At 37.2% G+C, this 24,670-nt stretch overlaps 1 protein-coding gene across 2 annotated transcripts in view; it reads right to left on the reverse strand.

Annotated features, from left to right (window-relative positions):
* Positions 1 to 24,670, reverse strand: part of DSCAM (DS cell adhesion molecule) — a 463,922-nt gene that overhangs the window by 346,711 nt on the left and 92,541 nt on the right. The window lies entirely within an intron of this gene.

The following is a 24,670-nucleotide window of genomic DNA, read 5'->3' on the forward strand; positions in this document are numbered from 1 at the left end:
ATAAATAGGAGGCATTAATTTTGGAGTGACCTACGTATTTATATTTTATCTGTTGCAGCAGCCAATGACTAATAACTGTTCCACCATACAGAAAGCATACAATTACTTTTACAAATATGCTTTGAGTTTTCCAGTATTATCACTATTAGCATGATACTGCTGCCTAAAACCTACCTGAGATTGGAGCTGCTTGCATTGCATGGTGTACCACATGTAATGAAAGGCAGTACCTGTTGTGAATATCTTATGAGAGAGAGATGGAACCAAGGCCAAAGGCAGAGACACACAATGGGCACCAGCCCAAACCAAACATACCGAAAGCCAGGCATAGTCCTAAAATTACAATCATGGCTGAAAAATTTCTAGTAAATGGCTTTGTTCAATTGACAGCACTATCTACTACTAAAGGTTTTATTAAACTCCAAATTCATACTAAAATTATAAATAAAATGGCTTTTAGGTTTTGGTCAGCTCTTATTCCACCCTTCTCCCTTCCCACTATCCAGTAAATAGCCATTTCAGTCCATTTTTGTACATTTAAAAATAAAAGAATTAGAAAGTACATACTCTGCACTTCTTGAGAATGAATGGGATGTTACAATTTAGCAAAAGTGACATGATAATGGGTTACAGTGAGATGAGATAAAATCTTACTGCTAAACCTAACTGTAGAACACCATGGGAATATTATGTGAATATGAATCTTCATATTCATGAAGCTTAATTATGGCAAAATAGCCAATCTGTAAAATACAGCTATATTCAAGTACTGATTTCAAGACTAAAACATGAACAAAGAGAAGATGTTTCCCAGGAGATCCGTCAGTGAGATGTATGGAGGCACTAATGTAAGCAAAAATTAAAAAAAAAAATAAAATAAATAAAAAAGATCAACAGACACTACACATGGAAGAAACAGAGCAGCAGCCAAGTGGAAAAAATAAAAAATCATACCTTTGGGAATTAAGAGAATTTAAAAAACAACAACACATATGGTATAAGAGGTATACATCAACTGTAGAGGGAACTGTAGGGGATATCTTCCGTCTACAAAAAAAAAAAAAAAAAAAAAAAAAGAAACCACACACACAGACCAAAAAAAAACAAAAAACAAAAAAACAACCAAACCAAAACAAAGAAATTAAAAAAAAAACACTCGCAAGGTAAAGCACAAAACAGAAAGATTACAAAAAATTAGGGGTCAAAATACACAAGCTCTTTTGACAGGAATAAGAGTAAATGTTATTCTGTCATTCCTGGAGATTCATCGTTTTTTTGCCATTGCTGTAGAGGCTATCAGTGTCAGCCATAAGACAGGAATTAATGTGAAAGGGAATAGTATGAAAGTCCTGGACTGGGTGCATCATCTCAGTCTGAAGACAGAACAAACAAGGTGGACCACTCACTGTGAGTCTACAGATTACAGGAAGAAGGGAGCAAAAACACCCTGGGAAAAAAAGACCTCTAAAGACCTTGGAAACAAAGGCAAAAATTTGTAGCCAGAGGAAGGCTTCAGACAGCCAGATGTGAATCCATGACTGGGAGGGGCTGAAAGTTCAGTTCAGGATTAAGACACTGAACCTGGAGTAAATAACACAATGAAACAGAAAGGTGAGAGATAAATGGCAACATGAGCCAAATTGGAATGAATAGAGGTGGCCAAATACTGGTGGCATTAAAGAGTACTTGAGTATCTACATTTGAGCCCCAAAATCTAACTGGCAGCGTGACAATGGATGACCTGCGTGTCAGATACTGAACTGAGGTTGAAAGTAAAATAACGGATAAAAAGCCATTTCCATCTTTCAAACTTAACACCATCCTGTGCTGGAGCATGCTGGGAGCTCACTTTGTTTTAACTGGGAAGCTGCTTGTTGTCCTCTCTCATGATAGAATCACTAATGTTGGAAAAGACCACTAAGATCATCTAGTCCTACTGCTAACCCATCATGCCAACTAACCATGTCCCTCAGTGCCACAACCATGCGGCTCTTGAACACCTCCAGGGATGGTGACTCCACCACCTCCATGGACAGCCTGTTTCAATGCCTCACCACTCATTCTGAGTTTTTCCTAATATCCAACCTGAACCTCTCCAAATGCAACTTAATGCCATTACCTTTGGTCCTACCACTGGTACCTGGGAGAAGAGGCTGATCATCCTGATTGGTTCATCATGGATTTACACAGTGAAGCTGATCCATGGTTTGAGGAAAGCTCATACTTCCTATCCCGTATGTGTCCCAAGCCTGTGTCACAGGGTACTGCCACTCTCAGAATCAGGAATGTTTTGGCATGCTAAGCATATTCCCACCCAACTAAGAGACTTGTTAGGTTCAGGGACGTTTGGGGGGTCCTGCAGGTTCCAGTTTTTACCCCCATTACTGAAAGAAAGGCCTGAGTTGCCACTGCTGTGGAAACATAGCTCTGGATTAGCAAAAACATAGTAGCAGTACTTCAATATGAAGCACCTCTAAGCTTTTCATATTTACTATAAGCATATTAGATAGTGGCACTTCCAGGTTCATAGAAGAGTAGCTAGGTATATAGTAGCTTGTATACTACTTACAACTAAATAAGTAATACAAGTCAGAAAAAATATCTGTCCTTGGAAAAGGGATATTTTTAGTTTATTCAGTAACTCTCCAATTTCTAATATCTACCCAAGGGACTTTCCTAAACTGACCTGCAGTTTGCAGGTTTCTAAGCTGTAAGCGGAATTTTGCTTTCAAGTCATTTAAATTGTTCCTTGATGCATTACTTAAGCCTAAACTCTCTATACAACTATATGACCTCTAGAGTGGCATATCTTTATATTTGTTTTCCACTTTTTTCTTCTAGCTGGAAGGGTTTTTATTGTCACTCATGTATAAATGCATCAAGCTTTAAAAAAGTTCCCCAAAATCACATACCAACAACCCCCACATACCTGTATTCCACTATTTAATTCAACACCATTTTTTTAAAAGTTCAGTAGCATCTCAGTACAATAAAAAAGATGTATTTTCATTAGTTTACACATGGAAGGGAGGAAAAAATGTGAACTATATACATTTCAAAATACATTGAATTGAAAATGAAGCATATGAAAACAATTCTTTCACAAAATCTGAGTCAGAAAGCCTATGACTCCATAATGTACATGAAACAGTAATGTTTTTGGATGCTTTCCAATACCTGTTTTCTGACCTTCAAGATTAGTTTCTGTAACTTTCAACACTGGAAAAGAAAAGAGCCCAGCTTTGCAAGAAACAACACCTATTACTGAAATGCTAATCTTAATTTAAACATAAAAGAAATAATAACATTTGCATTTAAACTCCAGCAATTAAACTTTGAAGGGCCAGAAATTAAGTTACTTATCTTCTGGGAGGATTTTATAAATCCCTGTCACCACAGCAAATGTTGAATAAAAACAAAACTGACTTACTCTCATCTATACTTATTATAAGTTTTAAATCTGCAAAATAGGACAGCATAATATTTATGATTAAAAAACTATTCCCATAGCAGAAATTTCTATGTGCTCAATACAGTACAAATGGAGACATATGAATGGTTCTATCAAATAGAAAGAAAATAAAAATAAAAATATCGACTGACTGAATCTGTATAGGAAAACTGCCACTCAGTGCACAGAAACCAGACTGAGATGTATGGCTCAAAATTAGCATTAGGTTTGAAATTGGCCTGAGCTTATGAAAGACATTTGCTGATAACAGCTTTGGGAAGAACTGGCAAAAGAAGTTAAATTCTGAAGGCTGTAATATACAGTTATACATTCAGTATCTTAACAAGATCAAACAGTTGTGTTCAAATTTATTCTTTTGTAGTTTATTATTTTAACTAAAAATATACTTACAGGGCAAACAAAGGTTTTGCTTCAATGTGAATTAAATATTTTGTGCTATTCAGAGAAGAATTCTGTCTTTTTTCTCTCCCAGCCAGAGTAAAAATTGAAAAAAAAAATGTAATTTTGCTTCATACTGTTTAAAAAAAGAAAGTTTATCTGTTTTTGTAGCCAAATTGAACCAAATTTAATTATGCATGCAGTTGCATTAAAAACTTACAGTTACAGACTCAGTAAATCTATTACTAAAGTATCAATTCAGTCATTGCCATGGTCAGTCCTATTAAATGCAAAAGTACAAACTTGTACTTGCCCTTTTCACCATGATATAGGTAGACAGAAAATAAATTTTAGCTGAATTAAAGGAGTTATCTTTCAACAAGATGATTTTCAAAACTGCTTCTGTCACATAGTATAACTGGACTGGCAGAGAACAGAAGAGACTTCTCATTTTACCTCAGGAGAAAGACGGCTGGATGAAGAAATCCAGTCAGCAACTGCGAATGGAGCAAGTGTGAACATGGCTGCCCACCAGCTCTGCAATCATTACTCTTTTGGGCCCCGACCCTTGTCGATGCCAGGGTTACAGAGGGAATAATTGTTCTAGCTCTAATCCTTAAGGGACAGAGCCTCCAACGACAGAACCACTTGAGGTTGATAAATGATGTATTTCATCTAAAAAAATAAAATTAAATTAAAAACCATCCCACTTTCTCCTCTTAAGAGATTAGTTTTTTCCTGTTGTTAATCGTATATGTCTCCTCCTATATTTTTCCTTTTTCAAACCTTTACTCTTAACAGCAAATTTACATTAATTTTCCTGAAAGTCTTCTTTCAGATTTCAAATATGGAAATAAAACTTAAGCTCAATCATGCAAAAAATACAAAATTTTGTATCTTTAGGTGAAATGCTCCTCTCACAAATATTCATTATGTATCAGAGTTTGAAAGCAATAAAATAAACAGAAGTTTAACAATTCCAACCAAGTCAACTCTTGTTTGTCAAATTCCAGTTACTTATAACCATACCACCATAATTTGACAAACCCTCTAGTCACCAGAGTAACCATATAGACAAGTCCAATCCTATAATTTTAAAAATGGATCACATGAATGTATCAGATGCTCTTCATTTCCTAAAAATACTTTCTTCCTTAAAGGTTGCTTTCAAACGAGGTACACAAAGCATGCTGTGACTGAGGACTCAACAAAATAAATCAGAATCATTCAGAGTTACATGGAAAACCAGAAAGACTGTTCAGAAGACTTTCATTTGAAAAGCAAAGGGAAGAAAACACAGCCCAGACAACAAACAACTTTCTTGGTTTCAAAAGACTCTTAAAATGGATGTAATCAACAATTCGAAAGAATTGTCAAAATGTAATATTACCTGAATATTTTGTGAAGGAATAAGAGGAATGGGGGGGGGGAAAGACTGTTTGATATCTATTTTGCCTTAAGAAATGGAAATCTGTATGAACTGCATGTATGGCAAAGAAAAGAAAACCAGAAAACCATACATTTTGGTGAAGCACAATACCATTTAAGCAGCTACGAAGTAGTTTTTAATTATCGGTGATTCTTATTTTCAATAAGAAATAGTATATGAACATCGTGAATTATTTAACAATTATAGTAGCAACTGTAAATCACAGACAAGCTAGGCTGACATTCTGACCCATGCTGAAATTTAGAGGAGCATTTTTGATATCTTTAAGCATGAATGAAGTAGTTCTATCGTTTATGATATTTTTGGAATATTAATGAAAAGGAACTTAGGTTCTCCAATGCTCTCCAACTTAAAGTAAGAATATTTTTTACAAATAACATTCAAATCTTATTGATGTTCAAATTATTTTAATTTTAAGATCATATTTGGGGAAGTATTTCAACATCATCTACATAGATAGTGTCCACAAACAACAAACATAGCAAATACTACTAGAAATTATTCTGGGAAAACAGCACAAAAAAACAACTTCAGCTCCTGCATTTTCATAAAGCACTCTACTATCTCTCCCTCTCCTTTCTCCCCCTCCCAAAAGAGAGATGTCAAACTTGAATTTCTGTTGCTCTAGGCAATAGACCGATGGATAGTATAACCAGATGTCCTTTGCTTATCATTAGATGAAACACACATTTCTCTAACCTCCACATAGAAATATGCTCCAAACTCTGCTAGCTTTGTATAAAAGCAAACTTCAAAGATAACTGTGTTATATGAAGCCACCATCTACCTTTATGTGTTCTGTCTGTATAATACATCCAGTATCTTCCTTTTAAATATGCATACACAGGGGAGATTTTCCATTTTCAGAAAACTACTTGGAAGGCATAACATTCTGCTTACAAATGGAACATGCTAGTGACAGTAAACTACAGCCAGAAGGCAATAATCCATTTACAAAGGGCTGCATAAAGACCATATTGTCCCCATTCATATTCTGTTGTAGTCACCTATTGCTAGAGCATACCTCCAAGTAGATGTTTTTCAGCAAGGAGGAGCAGGAGCAATTAACAGGAAAGCGCTCTCATTCATCTTCTCTCCTCTGCCTTCCTTCTACCTATATGTGTATACACATATACAGGTACAGGTCATAGTCCCATGGGACAAAAGAATTTTTCTCAAGGTGTGCTCAGCAGAGAGGAATACAATAGCTCCCTTCCTGAAGGGCAGACAGTTGCTGAGCTCAGAAATGCAGCAGCATACTGTATTTGTTCCTTAAAGGCAAGACAAAAAATAGAGAATTCCCAGAAGAAGTGCAAAAGATAACACAAAATTTATTTCAAAGTCTTGATCCAGGCTACCCTGTCACATAACAACACCTGGAGTAGTCACTTCTGTGTTACATAATAAAAACAAAAAGTCTGCATTGTGGATCCCTGGTGCTAGATGTGATGGTGGAATATAAACTGTTGTGGACACCCAGAGGACTCTACCATGCTATGAAAGTGGAAAACGTGTCCAAGGACATTGAGCCCCTTCTGGCAGTCTATGCCCTAGGCAGCTGTCTCATTTGCTGAAGCCTAGAGACTGACTTGTCTACATCAGTGTTCTGCTGTGGAAAATAATGCATGTCCCTGTGTTTGACGACAGGGGAAAAAAGACTGCAGGAATTATTTTTCTTTGCACAACAAAATTATTGAGAAACTTTGCAAAATGATGTCATTATTAATGTTTACACTAATCAATAACCATGGAATAAAACAGCTGCTAAGCACCTATGAAGTTTTTATGATGCCTTTTTTGGATGAAATTGGACAAAATAGAAATAACTATCCTGACTTTTTCACAGGAAAAAACACTCAACATTTGCATTAAGAAAGAGACTACACAGAGTTCATCAAGGTTATGTTATTATGACATTGTACCCAGACAATTCAGGCACTGTCATGTCTCACCGAAATGTTCAATATACACAACTTAGTGTTGTCTCCCCTCCTTTTCTCTCTTATCTGCAACTAATGCAAATTTTCCTATCAAAAAGAAGCCCGGTTGTGCACAATCTACAATGTAGCATGTTCTGTTAAAAGGAACTCACTCATTTGTGGAAGTGCTAGCAGCAGCTCTGAGTGATTCAGCCTTTCCAAGACAAAACGATTATGGAGGTCAAGTGTATCCTTTCCCTTTAAAATAGAAATTACCCATCCTTTGAGGCAAAAGAACTATGCCTTTGCATAAAATAGGCACTCTACAATAGTACCTTTGGTTCATAATAGGAAGTCAGCTAGCATATTGTGTAACAGCTACAAGATTTTTCCAAACTTTTGTAGTTTCAATTTTTTTTAACTATCGTTCTTTAGAACAAGTTATATTTTTTGAAGTGCATAATAATGGAGTGCATAATAGAGCAGTCAGTGGTGACAGTCCAATGAAAAGAGAATTCCATTAAAGAACAACTTGCACCTCAAAACATCCACAGATAGCAGGACATCTAGCTGCTTTATATCAGCAGCTCTGAATATGCTTTTTCAGTGACCTCTAACGTGTACTAAGGTACTTAGTTTCCACTGTTTTCAGAGTCCTAACTAGTTCTGGCAACAGGTATTATATTATAGTGTTTTTTTATGATCATCTCTAGTCAAAACATCAAGACAACAAAATCTGCTAGATTCGAAACACCATAAAATGCCAAGTTCCCTAACTGACATCAGCAGAGTTTTTTTAAAAACTTTACCAAACAATGGTAATACAAAACCTAGAATTAAGTAACCATTGCGCCATTTACGACTTCCTACATGCATGAACTGGCAAAATTACTTAAGGAATAAGCTACCTACCACTTAGTTCAGGCCCACATCTCTGAACTTGCCTTTCTCCTTTACCTATTCTACTTCTCTAGGGAGCTCTAGAGATGTGGGACCTGTGGGTGTTGGTCAAAAGCAGGCTCAACATGAGTCAGCAGTATGCCCTAGCAGCCAAGAGGGCAAACCAGTTTGGATGATTAAACACAACACAGACAGCAGGTCAAAAGAAGTGATTCTGGCTCTGTATTTAGAGCTGGTGCATTCCACGTGTGCAAGTATAGAATCTACAACATGAAAAGGATATTAAGGTACTTGAATGTGTCCAGAGGAGGGCAGCTAAGCTGACAGAAGGGCTGGAATGCACGTCCTGTGAGGAGAGAGAGGCTGAGGGCACTTGATTTGTCCAGTGTGGAGAAAAGAAAGCTGAGAGGAGAGCTCATGGCTTTCTGCAGTTTCCTGAGGAAGGAAACGAAGTGCAATGTGCAGGTGTTTTCTTCCTAATAACTGATCGCGATGGGACACACAATAATCACAGAATCACAAGGTTGGAAAGGACCTATAAGATCATCTAGTATAACCATCCCCCCATTACCCTTGCTACCACAAGCCACTAAACCATATCTCGTAGCTCCTCATCCAGACGCCTCTTGAACACTGCCAGGGACAGCGACTCCTCCACCTCTCTGGGCAGGCCATTCCAGTGCCTGACCACTCTCTGAGAGAAAAAGTTTTTCCTTATGTCTAACCTAAACCTCCTCTAGTACAACTTGTGGCCATTTCCTTGGGTCCTGTTGGTTTCCTGGGAGTAGAGTGCAAACACCTCCTCATCACAGCCTCCCTTCAGGAAGTTGTAGAGTCCAATAAGGTCTCCTCTGAGCTTCCTCTTCTCCAAACTGAACAATCCCAGCTCCCTCAGCCACTCCTCATAAGATTTGTGCTCCAGACCCCTCATCAGTTTTTTTTTTTGTTGTTGTTGTTTTTTTTTTTGCTCTTCTCTGGACATGTTCCAGGAACTCAATGTCTTTCTTGTAGTGAGGGGCCCAAAACTGAACACAGTACTCGAGGTGCGGCCTCGAGTTTGAAAGGGTTTGAGACAGATCAGATGTTTATCCCATGCTCTTCATGCAGTTTCTGTTTCCGAATGCACAGAATAGTACTTTCTGAATTACTACTTACTATATAGGACGAGATTTAAGTAGGAAAAGTGTAAAGCCTTAAGTAAGAGAAATATCATGAATTGTTCATTGCTGTACAGCAATATTCTTGTTCCCCTAATTTCTAGACAGGATTATCTGCTTTTTACACAGTTTTCAAAGTATATCCTCAAAGAAGCAAGTAAAGTATGAGAATGCCGATTTGTTTTATTGTGACATTTTAATATTCTTTTGAGCCACTGAAAGATGCTTGTGATTTATCAAAACAGCATTTTCACGTTTCTGCATATTAAATGTTTTATACATCCAAGGACTTATCTGTGCTGTGCTGGTGTCCTAAAGGGAGCAGGGAGGGAACTGACTGTTTTTTGGATATTTTTTAAGTGTTCTAAGACAACTTTACATCCACCCTCTTAATTACAGAAAATCAAATGAAGAAAAAGCTGCTTTTTATTAGAAAAACTGAGTCATGCTCACTGCTATTACACAGGGGCAAAAGAGCGGAGGCACCTGAGACAGCTTGGGCAACATGAAAGCAGCACCAGAGTTTGTGGCCCTGTAGTTATACAGCTTCTTGACAGCAACCCAAGAAAAACAGACATAGGAACTCATTTGGCAAATATGTCTAACAGGGCTGATGTACTCCACCACTAGACAGAGGTACATCTACATTTTGGTCAAGACAGGCTACTTGAGGGCCATGATGGCTGCTGTTTGCTTTGAGTTGCAGATACTCAGCTGCAGGACAGGACTTCAGCCAATAGGCCTTTCTACCATTAGTACTGGCAAACATCTTCATTGACATTTACTCCATTGCTTTGCTCTCCCATCTTACAAAGGCATGCACGTGCAGTTATTACATCTTTTACCTTGAATACCCTGATGTTGAGGGACTAAAACCATAGGGGGAACAGTCTGGGGATCTCAGATATCATCTCATTTGTACTCAGTTTCCTTTGGTACCAGTTACTGCTTCTCTGGAAAGCTCAATTGTCTCCCCATTTTTAAGGAATCTAGGTATCTACCTCCCTTCCTTCCTTCCCTCTCTCCCTTTCTCCTAGAACACATAAACCTAAATGAACTTAGTTTAGCAATCATAGAAAAAAGATGGTTAATTTTCAGTACCTCCTTACTGAGAGGAGATAACTGAAACCCACTTTACAAATCACCATGATGGTTATTGGTTTACAACAATCAGGCAGGTAGAACTTCACATGAGCATATGGCATATTTCTTAACGAGGTTTAGTCCCTTTCCCCCTAAATGCAAATGGTGATTTTCAGTGCCCTTCTATGAATAGCAGTAACAGCGTTATCAGCTCTCCAAGAAATAGGGATCGTGATGACTAAAGGAAGATCAAACCAACATACTTTATCAGTATAAGCCCTATTGATAAAACATGATGATTCAACAGAATGGAAAGCAATAAAACTCCGAATCAGCTTTTAAAAGTGCATAGTACAGCTCACTACTCAGTTTTTTTTTAAAGATATACTAGTTTCAGCATTAAAAAAAAAAAAAAACCCTGAATCTTATTATTGTAGAAATTTTTAAATAAAGGCAAATGAGATGAAAAGTTGTCAAAAAAAAAAAAAAAAAAGGAGGGGAGGGGAGGGGGGGGGAACAGAAACTCATGTTTAGCTGCATCTCTTCCCTCACATACTGATTGGATATTACAATCTATAATTCCAAGGCAAAGGGATCAGAAGTCAAAGATCTTCCATATAGTTATACCCAGAAAGCAGAAATTGTCATTAAAAAAAAAAAAAAAAAAAAAGGAAAAGAAAAAAGAAAAAAAGAAAACAACATAGGGTACTCAGCCCCTGTTCAGCATTGCTCCCAATCTTAGGCTCATCTTGTGGCTCTCTCCAAGCCACAACACATACCCTCACGGAGAGCTGTTAATTTTATCCCAGCTTTCCCCACCAACTTTCAGTTTCTGAATGCAGCAGAATTCATGTAAAGTTTCTTCTCCCCGTTACTCCTTTTCAAACCCTCTGTTCCTATTTAGAGATGTCAAGCACTTTCTTAAAACTTGCTTAGTTTTGGGGGGAGAGTTTGCCACGAAAAAGCCTTTGTTTAAATTCACAATTTATGGTAACAAGGTGAAATGCTTTGTGGGAGATGAGAGAAAGGGGAAATGAGGATTTAAAAGAAAAAGAAAGATTAAAAAGAAGATGTGAAAGGTTAAATATGAAAGATTTCAATGGCAATTTTCCAACCGATAAACTAGTCTGAGCCCCCAGCAGTCATGGTTTGACCTCCTCCTGATGTTTTGGAAGTAGAAAGAAGCATTCTCTCTTGGGAACAGAGGGACGCATTTGGACTAAGTGTCAGAGGCAGTTTGTTATAATGAGATGGCCTAATTCCCTTCTCTTCACTTACTTTCCAATGCTTCATTGGGACAGATACCTGTTGCACAAAGATGCCTTATTTTTACATGCAGTCTATTGGCTCTTCTCTCTCCTACGCTTTTTGTTACTGTTTATTCTAGACTGTGTTGATCTATTTCTTAAATGTTCTTAAAAACAAGCTAATAAAAAAATACACTTCCCAAATCAGATTAAACATAAAACACTTCTCCTTCCCCTGCTCTTCTAGTTTCCCTCTCCACTCTGATCATATGGTATACATTCATACATCTAGTCTTTCTGCTTTGCAGTTCCCATCCCTATTGACTTCAAAGGCAGTAAATTTTCAGTGGCCTAACAGATCATTCATCATTCAAATTAAAATAATGTGGAGTAAATTCCAATCCAGAATTTATTTTTTATGACCATCTGTGAATTCCAGAAGATAAAAATTCTGGACAGAAGCATTAAAAGGTGCATTTAAGCAAGTAAACAGATACCTATTGGAGTATTAGAGAAGGAAGGGTTTCAATTATCCTCGAGATTGGCATCTTGATATGATACAGCACATCAACAAAGTGCTTCTAAACCCAGTAACGAAGATGCCCAGACACAAGAGTGTACATTTCAATGCTCCTCATTAATATGCTGGATTGAATCCAGTACTGACTTGGCCCCGCAATGTGTCTGAGGTTAAAAATGCCTGTGTACTTAGCTTAATAGGTTCCCATTAGGAAAATGCAAAAAATAGCATTGATTTTACTTAAGAAGAGCAGCTCAGATAAATGGTGTGGTTTAATGGTCACACACAAAATTTTTCTGAGCTCTGGCAAATTTTTTTCAAAGAAAGTAAGTATCCTACATGACTGTTATTGGAGGAGTTTGCTAGCATCTGTATTTTACTTAAATTAACTGAAAATATTCACTATTCCTTTTCCCAAAACAGAAAATCTTGGAAGAATGAAAAATAAGAAACACAGCAAAAGTAAACGAACAAACAAACAAACAAGACGTGCTATTATAGATAACCCAGCCAAGCAATTAATGAAGAATTATGCAACCTTTTTGTCCTAAGATTTTTTTTTTCCACCTGTAAAAATACATGAGTTTTGAGTCACTTTTAACTAACTGAAACAGGAAAAGAAAGATTTCTCATTTTGAAAATATCTTAAATGAAGAAATGTGGTGTTTTCTGCATTCCTCACAGTCTTCTTTTTCTCTCTTTGCTCTGACTGAAACGTGACTTATTCTATAGGATAACATTTTTAGCCATGTGAGTACACATTTTTCCTTACAAAATAATTGACAAAAAAAGTGCTGAGTCAACTTAGATAGATTTTAAATTCCACAAGAATGAAAGAAAGAAAAAAATCTTTAAGACAGGAAGGAGAAAGATATTTCTGATTCTAAATGCAATTAATTTTCACTAATTAAAATTGCACATCTTTTTTTTTTTTTTTAAACAAATTTAGGGTATTTACATTTATAGTCCTATGGTTTCCTTACAATGATTTATCCTTACATAACAGACACAGTAATAAAAGAAATCTTAATGAAAATGACATGACAAATGCAAGATGCTTAATCCTCTTCTAATTGACTATGCTTATGAGCAATGCTTTTGCAACCCAACTCTCCCACCAAGCCTCATCTACCAAGTCTTCACACAGACAGCTCCAGTCCAAGGCAATAAGAACTATACAAATCTGAAGCACTGAGAATATGTGGTATCAATTTATTCATGGGAAAATAAAGCCTTCACACCAAACTAGCAAGGGTTCCTAAGAACCTCCTTCACGCTTTCTCTGCATCTTTCATTATTCAAGTACTTGGGACAAAACAGAAAATATGGGTCCAAGTAAAGAACTGTGCTTAGGAGATTCTACCAGAGCATTCACCATACCCTCCATGAGAAACAAAAAATCTTCAAGATTCTTGGCTTTTTTTTGCTTTTATTTTTATGAAAAAATGAGGGTAAACATTTGAATTAAGGGGATTTTGTAATAAGGGAAAAGAAGTTTTAAAATGGGCAGAATACAGGATTTTCTGATTTTCTACACAGCTTGTGATACCTAATTTTTTGAACACATAAAATATAAAAAAAAAAAAAAAAAATCAGCTCCAGAAAGTGCTATGAGTAACTTGCTCACAGAGATGCAAACTACTAACAAACTGAGCTCACATAACAAAGGTGACATAGAAAAGAGAAGGAAAGCAAAATCTACTGAGTAAGTCCTTTTTCTTAAATCTCTTCTACACATACAGTATCTCACAAAACACTTTTTGGGGCAAGGACATTTAAAGGGATTCCCTTCTTCTCCCTCATTCTATAGAAGTGCCAGATGTATGCTGTGGCTTAGCGCACATCACCCACCCACTTCATGTTTATGGGTGCACTTGTGCTTCACAGCCCTGAAATTGCCATTTTTTTGGCAAGTAACAACATCCACTTTCAAAAGGACAGTTTTGTTTCTCCTTCTCTAAGTGGATTTTCTGAGAAAAAGCATTTTGAAAGTTTGTTTTCAGCAAGAAAGATTAAGATGTACAGTGTATTTATGAAAAAATAATAAAAAACACTTAAGTGAATAAGAAAGAAATTATGTATCTCATTAATCTCCTTATTTTTCTAGATTATTCCATGTCTGCATTTAAATACAATATTATAGTTTATTTTACAGAAGTGATTTGCTGTCAGAATACAGCAACTATAATCAGTATTTCTTCATACAGAATCTATTTAGTTTTATCCTTAAACACACAAAAAACCCATCTGAAACCTGTATTATACATTTACATTTTACTTACAGTGTAGCTGTATGTTTCCAGAAGAGAATTCCAGCATTTCACTTTTTGCAATTTTGTTGTTGCTGTTTTTTAAATTAAATGTTTTTATTGTACATGCTGAGTGAAAAACCACCAGGAAAGATGTGAAAAATCAAGAGAAAACATAGTACATGAAGGGACTCTCAGACCTCAGCACAGACAAAATGGTGTCACATGCACAAAACAAATGCAAACCTAAAAAGCACAGAGAAAGATTTTTTCCATTATTATCACTCAGGCAGTGTCTGGAGGATCACTTGCAGAAATAATGTTAGGAAAGAAAATGTTACTTCTGTATGGCATATGTCTCTTTAAAATAAAAGGTGTTTTACTAGACAATAGCATTTAACTAGAGGCAGTTAGGGAGGATATTCTATAAAGGGAGAGAAGAAAAAAATTATCTGTTCTTGGAAGACTGTTCTATTTGTCTTTTTATTAGGACAGACATTAAAAAATAACTACCATGTGGCTGAACTCAAAGGTGTTTTCCAAGTGCATCAAGAATTTGGTGCTATCTTTTAATGGGGAAGGGGGAAAAACATTTTAGAAAAAAAAAATTCCTTAGCTATGCAACTGAAAAAAAGAGTGCTATATGTCAGATCTTTTTTCCCTGTAGGAAGGCATAATCCCCGAACAGTACCACCCTGACCTTGTACAAGTAGAGGGGTAATTGTTCTCGGGGATTTTATGAATATCACCATCTATTCAAAAAGAAAGCCATGGATAAAAGAGGAAAATGAAATTGCAGTCAAAGTGAACACCCAGTACCAGGCTGTTCCCCAGCTGGAAGAGAGCCAGATTGAATCCCTGGGCAGAGAGCCAAGGAGACATCCTTGTGGTGAAGCACGACGAAGTTCTACAGCTGGAGCGTTGGCCTGGGCACAGAGGAAGGACAGGAGAGCATCATCTTCTGAGCAGGTGAGGATTTAAAAACACTGGAGTGTTTATTTCACCAGCCTTTCTCACTTCCAGAGCCAGAAGCAAAGCAGCAGTAAAACACCTTTTTTTTTTTTTTTTTTTTTTTTTTCCCATGGGGAAGCTATATTGAGCCCAGTTTCAGGGCACTGCAATGAACATTACATCCTTCAGAGTGGAAAGAATGAAATCCATGCATAGAGTCGAAGCAACAAAGCTATACCAAGAGGATGTGTCTCCTAATTCACGATTCTTCACAATTCTCTCAAGCATATCCCTGGTGTCAGATTTCTCATTCCTGAGCTGCCTTTTTAGTTCTTCGCGGTTTGGAGAGTAGGGCTCAAAATGTTCCCACCTAAGTATAAATGTTTACTGACGACAGCTGCCCGTGAGGCTGCGGTAGGACCTGGTCCTGGGGATGTGCCCTCATGGCAGACCCAGGAGTGGGGTTGAGTCCCATCTCAGTCATTGCTCACTCCCCTCCGTGCTGCTGCAAAAGGGCTCAGGGAGGATGCCCATTCACCTGAGACATCAGCAGTATAGGCATGAATTTTTAACTCCTCTGTTCACCGAAGCAGCAGTTGTTTTCGGTCCAGTTCACTGCACAAGATGTGCAATCTTAGTTTTATGCAGAGGTGAAATTCCTGTATTAATTCATACTGAGTGCGCACAAAGTCAGTGGGAAAAGTGGTAGTGTGGAGGGAGAACACTAAGAGGGATTACTGTGATCCATATTGAATTAGTCACTTCAAAATGAGCAGCAAGTATTCCACGATGGTACTGGAATAAATATGGGAACATTCAGATGGGGGAAGGGGAGAAAACTTGCAGACATAGAAAAGGACACAATGAGGCAGGAAAGAATAAGCTGCCATAGATGTATACCTACATCCTTCATTTCATGCACCCATAAATCTCTCCGGCAGTTGCATGATTAATTCAAAGATTTATTGATTTTTTTTTCCTTGCTCAATCCTGCTGACCTGCTTTTGTTGACAGGTCTGTGTGGATCACACTCCTTCACCAGCTGAAAGCATGGCATCACGTTGGTCTCCATGGCCTGTACTAAGCATTTCGACTTCTGCAGTACAAGCAGTGTTTGAGCACACGGTGAAAACATGGAGAGTTTATTTCAAACCAAACAAACGCAAACTACAATTTTAATTGCAAATGTTTTTCCTGGCGAAAATAGTTCAGTTTTGGTGGGGAAAATGAACTTCTCACCAGTTCAATCTTTCATCTTTCTTACTCTGACTTCTATAAGAAATCCACTAGCTTTAACTTCTCTAGCGTAACCAAATACTCTCTGCATCAGGCACTGTTTACTTCAAAAAACAGTTAGCTATTGAATCCACCACCTTTCTACATCAGGACAGATTTCATCTGCTGCCACAGCACAGCTGCACAGCCCAACCTCATCAATGGTAAAAATGTCCTTAATTCCACCTAAAATTTCCTCTGATGGAAAATCATACATACCACTCTTAAAATATGTCTCTATAGTTTAGCAATGCAGGTGAAGCAGCAGAGGTAAGACACTCATGTCACAGGAAATGAATCCAAGACCTACCAGAATGGCATTATACTTATTTTTAATGAGTCATTGTTCTAATGAACCTTTCAGTTATAATTGGACTCTCAACAGGGAAGACAAAGCAAATGAGCACCTGTATGGCCATATATACTTCCAAAAATTTGCAGATTTATCCACAGTGATAGCACTGTACTGTACAATGCTGTTTCACTGGAAATTAGCGAGCTGCTACAACACACTACTTTTCATTTCCTTCCATTATCACTTATTAGGAGTCTCCTTGATGTATTAAAAACTACAGTAATACAGATCGTGGCTGGTGGTAGTTCTGACATTTTAATTTGACAATTAAGCCACGTACACAGGCAAAAGTTTTATGGCATAATGAGCTCTGGGCAGCAAAGCGTGCATTCATCAGAATGACTCTCATGCATCGATTTTGTCCCCTCACATCAAAACCGTCAGAGCTCACTGGCAGTTTGCTTAGGTTAGAAATGGTTTTGTTGGGAAATCCCAAGCATGCAGTGCTGAATTTGGTCATGCAGTTATCCATTACTGCTCAAGAAGGTGACAAGGTCACAAGCCACTAGCAGAGCAGATTATAAAAAAACTGCTATGACCACCATTTCAAAAATAAAACTGAAAAGAAATAACAGAATTAGACCTAAAAATCAGCACACTGATTAACTCACATATGTTCAAGCTCCTAGACCACTGCTACCAAACCTGACAGCACTAGGTCTTGCTGTCTAAATATCACACACACACAAAACTCCTGCATATTAGACCAAGTAGATATAAATATTGCTTCAAATATTGAATTCAGGGAAAACTGTATGAACCAAAACCGCCTGAAGAATTACGAACAAAGAGCAAAGACAAAATGGAAAATTGCTGAGCAAATACCTGTGAAGGTTAGCAGTCAGTCTGCTCTCATTTTGCCTTTAATAAAGATCTGGTAAACATCACGTTAATTAAAAGTGTAGGCAGCATTTATTTAGAGGTTTTACAAACCTCAAAGGGAATTAGTACTGCAGGAATGGAGGCTAGAAAAATCTGGCCAGAGGAAAAAAATGAGATTCTCCCCAGGAAAATGAAAGAAACTTCAAGTACATCTGGAGGGAAAATAAACTGACACAGATATTTTCTAGTGAGAGGCTAAATGTGCCACTGAATTCAACCATGCTGAAAGAAACCTCTTCATGACTGGCGACATCAATAACAAGGTGGTAAAACAGAACAGTTAGGGCATCAGATTTGATAATGTTATGCATGGTCCAACAGACCCTTGGGCCTATAGATAGCCATGATAAGTATACGTGTGTTTATGTATATATAGATATAGATAGATATAGATATCTAGATAGATAGATATACACACCCACATGCATACACTTACTGATACAGAGAGGAGAAAAGAAGGAAACAGGGAAATGTATATCAAAGAAAAATATCCAGATAGCTGAATCCCTAAAGCAAGAAGAAGAGTTGAAATCCCCCTCTCACACTCTCTTCTCCATTTATTCCTAAGAGTTGAAAAAGTAATTCTGAAAGGGGCCTGAATCCAATCATGATTTCATGCTCATCAATTGAATAAGTAGAGAGGGAAAAAAAAAAAAAAAAGGATTGAGGAAAAAAAAATAGAGAAAGGATCGAGGGGCTGTTGTGACTTCGTTTGTTTGCTTCTTTGCTTGTTTTTAAATTGAGTAGAGTGAAAGGATGCATTGAATTGATGAAAGTAGAAAGCTATACAAAACAGAGCAACAGAGGAAAAAAAATTACAACATATCTCTCCATCTCTCCCCTAGACAGAGCACATTTTGGCTTTGCTTCAGGCAAAAGGTAAGGGGTTTTTTGTTGTTGTTGTTGTTGTTTGTTTGTTTGTTTGCCACTCAGATAAGTTTTTCTCCTTTCTCTCACAAATAGCCACTGATGTTCTACACCCTCATAGCAGCCATGATGTCCATTCATAGTGAGAAATATCCTTTCAATAGGGAACCAATAGCCTCTCTGATATTAACACCTCAGTTTCACATGCATGCTTCCCTGTGCTGGTTAAATGATCAACAAGCTCCCCTGCATACAATCTGATCTCCTACTTTTCTCTGTACTACCAAAATACAATTCAATGACATGTGGGTCAGATGCTTCCCATTTTCATCACTACAAACAGCTGCCCCCACAAGGCCAAGGAAACCCTTGCATTCAAGCCCACCTATCCACCAGCACTAATTTTAGCATGATTAGCCTAATCAAAATACTCCAAATGCAACATTGTGAAAAACAAACATGGACTGTAGGCTAAAAAGAAGCCTAAAGAAAAGTCTTCTAATGAACAGTAGAAGTACATTGCTTTGCTCAGTTACAATTTTGGTTTACAGTGAACCAGAGAATCATCAAGGTTGGAAAAGAACACTAAGATCACCTGGTCCAACCACCAGCCCATCGACCATGTCCCTCATGGCCACATCCCCACAGTTCTTGAACACCTCCAGGGATGGTGTCTGCAGCATCTCCCTGGGCAGCCTGTGCCACTGCCTGACCACTCCTTCTGAGAACATCTCCCTAATATGCAACCTGAGAAACCAAAATAGAGCATGCAAAATATTTGCGCAACATGAAAGTGCTATGTTTTTACTGTCTCCAATTTCTAGTATTATGAAACACATTCCTTAAAAGAACAGCGCTCTCTGGAAAAAATAAGGTAACAAGACATTTCTTAAATAATGTAGCAAATGACTTTTTCCTAAGTCTCTTAGAAAAACAGCTTTGTTGAAAAAGAAAGCGAAGAAGCTGTATATTGTCTTTAGAGACGGGCATCTGCACTTAACACATCCTCAGGAAGCTTAAAATCCACATTACTGTAACAACATATCTACAGTCTGACTTGAACATTTCTGAAAACTACACACATTAGCTTTCCAACGAGTCAAGTAAGCTCAGCAGATGCAGGAGGCTGGCTGCTTAATTTTCGGTGTCACCTGCCATATTTCTGATAGAAGATAGTTCACACTCAGAACTTTTTTCTTATATATACATTGATAAAGTGTAAAAAAAAATTGCACTCTGCATCCAACTGCACCCAGGCTTAGAAAAGAGCTTGCATCTAGAGCAGTCAGCGGCATAGGTTAAATGCCTGCTGATTAGTAACCCTTTGTAAGCCCAGACACCAAACCAAAACAATACCACAACTCATCTCTCCTAGACGTAGTCTCAAGCAAATGGCTGAAATTAATCCACCTATGATTCACTGTTTCATAGATCATCATCTATGAAACAATTCTAAGCATGGGACTCTGCTCACAGGACCACTCACTACAAAGAATTTTTTTCCCCTCACTACATACCATCCTCAGGTCTGAAAAAACAAAACAAAACAAAACAAAAAGCAATGAATGCTCTATATGTAGAGAATCACCACTGTAATTTCCAACCCCAGTCCAAACAGAAACCACAGTTCTGTATTGCATACGCCACCACACGCTAACTACTGGAAAACACTGGGTGCTTGCTGTAAACCACAGCAGTTCAGAAAAGCCCTTTGTGAAGGAGGAGATCCAACAGCCTTCCAGCCTTTTAAGACAGGATTTGAGGAATGGTGTGTAAATAAATAATGCAACACATTACATCAAATGGAGGTCACTGTACAACAGTGACATTTCACGTCATCGTCCAGCGTGTCTAATTTCTGGCCCACACAAAGTGTGCTGGCTGAAAGGCTCATCGGCTGTCATCTGCACGTCAGTCACAACCCTTCAGGGAGCTGTGTTCCATTCGTGCTTACACACCTTTCACTCGAGCTGCTATTCTTTCTGTGTAGATTTGAATATGCCATTGTGCACTGTCATTACTATTCATCTCTCTCTCTTTTTCTGCCTTCTTTAAGCGGTTGCATTCTATGTATAAATTGGACAGATTCTTGCAAAGTATGTCGTTATACAGGAAAATGGGAATTCAGAAAGGTCAGGGCATGACCTATTCATGATCCTGCCCTTGGCAGGAAGCTATTCAGATACATGGAAAAACTCAAAATATCTCATAGTTACCAGCATCAGGATAGGAGGCATCCAGATAGAAAACACAGTATGCAGTGAAAGACCAAAATTTATTCTTCAGCCTTTCCCTTTGTTTATGACTGTTCTTCCTTTTTCTTTTTTCTATCCCTTTATACCAACCTTTATTTTTAATAACCCCTTTCTGCCCTCCTTCCTCTACACCCTACACCCATTCTTTGCTCTCCAGAGCTAATTAACACATGAACAGACTCTGCTCTTTGCTTTCACCCAGACAAAGCAGAATCAGCAGTTATTTTGTCTTTGCCTTCCTCTCCATTCCAGCTTCACAGTTTTCTGTGTGAAGAACAACTACTGTAAGCCAAGAGCCAGTCTCCCATCTGCCTTACGGCTGCTCAGCAGCAGCAGAACAATCTGCACCATGACACATTTCTATACCATATCCCTTGTTTTTATGACTGTTGCATGCAAGAACATGCTTTGATGCATTCTTTGGTCCTGAAGGGCCTGTACTGTTTCCAGAGGTTACACAATCAATACAACGCTGATTCAAAAAGTCTATTTCTTTGGGAATGGTTAGTAAAGGAAAGGAGTGAGAAGGAAAGGAAATTTGACCTCTGAGCAACCTATATGCAGCTATCAGTCATACAGCATTAGAGGATTATTTAAGCTTTTATGTTCAGTGTCATCTAATGAAAATGCATAAGAGCTGGCGACTGATGCAAATACAAGACAGAAAACTGCACATCATTACACTATTTATAATTCACATGAATTTCAGACTCTGTTTAAAGTCAACTGACAACACAGAACTCTTCAGACAAGAGTTGAAAATGGCTCCTGAAGATACAGCTGCAGATCTTTGCGCAGTGATAACTTGCACTTTCTAGCCCTCAAAGACTTCTCAAAATTACTGTTGGTTTTCTATTTTACCGAGACCTAAGAGATTGTTAGGCAAGACACACACCACTGGAATGTCTGATTCCTTTTAGTAAGAGACACAGAGACAGTGATATATTTCATGCACTTCTAGTAGACTGATAACTGCAAATGTCTGCCACTGTTCTTGTATGTATATCGCGAGGATGTGCAGCACAGCTGTGTTTAGCAGAGATAGTTGAATAATTAATCTAACAATTATTCAAAATGGTTCTTCCTAGCGTGAAATTATTTCTGTGTCTTTATTGTTGGGAGCTGATGTTTTCTATTTTTCCCCAAAATAGATTCATTCTAATGATTGTTCTTGACTTGATTTAAAATTCTTTTTCTCCACTACCTTCGCTCCAAGAAGACATCCTGAAAATGCTTTTTAACCACAGATTTACTATCGTATAGAAGTACAAAGTGTAGGAGCAAAATCTCAGCTACCTGGTTATTTCCCTGGAGACAGACACACGCATACCTTTTTAGTCCACAGCTGTCTTTCAACATGGATATTTCATGAAATTCAGTATTATTGGCTTACAACATTGGCAGCTTGCATTTCATTGAGCAGAAGCCTGACCTATCAGCACACTCCTTGGAAATGGTCTAGCTATATGTCTTACTAGGTTTCAACACACAATTTGCAACAACCTGGAGGCACAACATACAATTCAGCTGCCCAGGTGTTTTTATTACATATCTCAATTACTGAACTTCACTGCACTCTCTGATAACTAAGCATACAGTACAAAGGCAGATGTATTCAGGATAATATACTTCTGCCACAGCAAAGTAAATAAATAATTTAAAAAAAAAAATTAAGGAATATGCCCCTTAAATGCACTTTCTAAAAACTAGTTGTTTTGGGTGTGTTCGTTCTGTTGTTGTTTAATTATTGTGTTTTACTGTAAAGAAATATAAAAATTTTGCTTTTTATGTGAAATGTTTCATTTCCACAGAAAGAAATGACATCTAAAACAGTAAGAAACTGTTGAAAGAAAAGATTCTGGTTCAAAAATCTCACTGTTCTAGCAGTCAGAACTGGACTACAAACAGACAGACGTATGAAATATTTACTCTAATTTATACTTGGAACTATTGCATTGGGATTTAAGACTTTCAGAAGTAAAGTTTCTCTGTTGTACCACTTCCATATGAAGCTTCTCCACTGGAAAAAAAAAAAATCTAACCTATTTATAATGACTGTATAAGCAGGGATATGCACTTCCTCAGAACATTGATCATTAGTAGAAAACAGCTCAATAGCTGTGTTAGGTCTAGTACCCTATTCATCAGCACTGGCATTCTAAGAAGACAAGCTTGATCAATATCTACCATTTGAGTTCATGGCCAGATTATTGCAAAATTTATTATGGGTAAAACTCAAGGCAGTGGTTTTATGAAACACATGCAGGCTCACTATCAACCTGCATTTAAGTGGTGAACAAACAAATCTAGAAGCTATTCTGGTTACACTAGAGAAATATTTTCCCATCTCATTTTGCCCTTGCACATCAGGTAGCATCAACCTGTAATCTAACTTGTGATTTCATCTCTAAAAGTAAATCTTTTCCATAACGTGATCCAATATGTTAAACAGAGATTTTTAAAAGCAGGTTTTAATGAGTTTTATTTTATCTCCATTTAGATTTATAACTGTCAAATGAAGGGATTGTGAGATAATTAAAACTGGTTTTTAAGTGTTGAAAGTGTTTTAATGGATATTTAATGACTGTAGCTTAGTCAACCAAAGTCAGAAGTGGCATTAAGGAAAAAAAAGATATAACTACATAGACTTAAATTTCATTATGCATGTTTATTCCCCAAAAGTTTAAAGGATAAAAATCAAGATAGATTAACCAGAAATAAAATATTTTAAACATAGTAGTCACGATGGTCTGCAGAAATGCCATGCTTTCTTCCCTAAAGATGGGATTACAAAGACCTGTGTCCTCTTATCCTGACTCCTGAAGAAAAAACATGCATATTTTATTACAGAATGAATAAACTTGAAAAAATATTTTGGTAATTAACCATGTACATATACACATTCTTTCCCTTCACATACAGATGTATATGCATCATCTGTCAGAAAAGGAAATAAATACATTCATCCACTGTTGTATTAGATAAACTTAATTATAGTTCTGTACTGTTACAAATAGAATAATGGAAAGCTTGCTTGTCTATTAACTATGAACTTTCAGTGTTGGTTGAGTTGTTCCATTGGTGAATTCTACAATTCAGATATAACAAACATATTTGTGGCAATGCTTATTTGGCCCAGTGATGGGCAAAATATATGCCTGACCAAAATACAGAAATACAAAGTGGATTTACCAAACTTCAACAGTGCACCACTAGTGTAGGACAAGTGATCATTACTTAAATGGTACTTAAATAGTTGCCAAATCTTTATAGAACTATATGGAATATAACCCCCCAAAAGAAAATTAAAAAACAAAAAACAAAACAAACAAACAAAACCCCAAGCTTATGTAAGGAATCCATAAACTACATAGAGAAATAAAATCTAGAACATGAGTCGTAAAGAAACATAAGTATTTCCATCAATGTCACATTTGTCAGAAAGAAAAGGAAAGACTATTAGTTTACTGAGAAGTGGAAAAAGGTTTCTAAATATTGCAGGATCATAAACACAAACACATTCTTAAATATATTCTCCAGCAACACTCAACTTAAACTACTTTTTCCATTCTGCATTACCCTGAAAAAATATACTTCAACTTTCTGCATGTAAATCATTTGTATAAGTAACAACAGAAGAGCTGAGTGTAATATATAATTTGGATATGTACCACAGCGAAAATACTTTTATGCATGCATACAGCCTCCTA

The sequence above is a fragment of the Gallus gallus genome, chromosome 1, assembly GCF_016699485.2.
Source record: "Gallus gallus isolate bGalGal1 chromosome 1, bGalGal1.mat.broiler.GRCg7b, whole genome shotgun sequence".
Taxonomy (NCBI): Eukaryota; Metazoa; Chordata; class Aves; order Galliformes; family Phasianidae; genus Gallus; species Gallus gallus.